Source organism: Desarmillaria tabescens, assembly GCF_030435595.1.
Source record: "Desarmillaria tabescens strain CCBAS 213 chromosome Unknown EV420scaffold_508, whole genome shotgun sequence".
NCBI classification, from domain to species: Eukaryota; Fungi; Basidiomycota; class Agaricomycetes; order Agaricales; family Physalacriaceae; genus Desarmillaria; species Desarmillaria tabescens.
The window spans coordinates 3699-5492 of record NW_026848807.1 but is presented as its reverse complement, the minus strand read 5'-3'; positions in this window follow the sequence as shown (position 1 = coordinate 5492).

The following is a 1794-nucleotide window of genomic DNA, read 5'->3' as shown; positions in this document are numbered from 1 at the left end:
ACTTTACGAACCATGATCTAAGCAAAGATCACGTCTTTGAGGGCTGCGAGAGACATCCAGAGTCTTACGGCCTAGAACTTGTCCTCAGAAAATGGTATTCCATCGACCGAAGTCGGGAATGCAGATGTTTTGTTCGCAAAAACAGTCTTATAGGTTCATTTCGCGTTGATTTTCGGCTTCCAACGTGATTAATGCAGGTCGCTAGGCATCTCGCAGCGTGACTTAAACTATTACGAGTTCTGGAATGACTCAACGACCCAGGAAGAGATCACAAAGGTCATCAAGGAATTCTGGGAGACAGAAGTCCAGCCGAAATGGGATCTTTGTGAGGACTGTACGTCTTGCTGCAGCTCTTGCTTATAAAGACTAAAGTTACATTCCAGACGTCTTCGATTTCCTTCTCACCCGAGACCTTTCGCGCGGACATATAATTGACTTCAGCCCCTATGCAGTACGTACAGACCCCCTTCTTTTCTCTTACGAAGAATTATGGGATGTGTATACATCTGGGGGGCACCCGGTATTGCGTGTTATCGACTCACGCGCACATCCGGCCGCGAATACGAATGCACCCATCCATCAACACAACATGATACCGTTTGAAGCATTCAACCTGAGCAGCGGAAGGGACATCGACGAATTCTCTCAAGTATGGCAGGAGGAGCTCAACAAAAGTATGCAAGACCAGGAATAGTTCTCATGACATCTTACTGTCCAATACATAATGGACCATAACATAGACAATTCATTGACATACATCATGAGTATCACATAATGGCCGAAGGGCACCACCTCACCCATTGCCTCACGAGAGCACCACCACTTAGAAAGTGGAAGGACGGGAAGCAACGAAGGTCGAGCGAACCTTGGAGACACGGTGAGGAAGAGGGAATTTCAGCCCAGGCGTCAACAATTGCCTGATGTAAGGGCGGCGGACGTCCTCAGTCTTCTCAATCTCGACGACACGGAGGATCTACATCCTACATCAGAAACCAGGAAACGACTTGCAATAAGCAGTTGACATACGTGGATCGAGCGGAAACGAGCACGATGCCTAGCGGCCATGTCCTGGTACATGCTCTTGACAGCATCAGCACGGCTGAGGTCACGGTACTCCTTGTACATGTTGTGGGTACCAGAGCGCGAATCGTATCGGAGCCAGATGCCGAAGTTCTTGACCTTCAAAGGCTTCTTTTCATGGATCTAGAAAGGAAAAAAAGGCCACAAAAGACCATCAGCAATCCCATTCCGCCTGCCTCTTGAGGGCTGCAAGGGATGACTACACACAACGTTGACGCCAATGATTTCACCATTGGCTTTTTTGACCTTCTTCAATTGTCTAGAGGGGAGGGGTTACTTCATCTGAGTCTGTGAATGCGGGAAAACCAGCTCACCTGAGGAAGTACCAGAAGCGCGACTTGGCGACAACCTCATTGGGAGCGAAGATGCGCATACGATAAATTTTGGGGGTAGGCTCAGCCTCCGTTGGGAGGTGGCGACCGACGACTTGATACTCTTGGAGGCCCATTCTCTGTGAGACGAACGTTAGTGCCAACGAAGGTACATCCAGAGTTCTTGGATGCAATCCAGCCTTTCCACTGCGAATCTAGCGCCCGTTCTTGCAGGGATAGTCTGTCATGCATCCAGAAAGCATGGACAACAGATATGGAGACGTACTGGAAGGATGTCGGTGTCTTGAAGCTGGATGCACAGAAAGTTTGTTGACGGGCGACGGGTCCACAGATATTTGTCTTTATTGTGCAGGAGCCACTGCATCGCTCCTGCCTCTTTTGG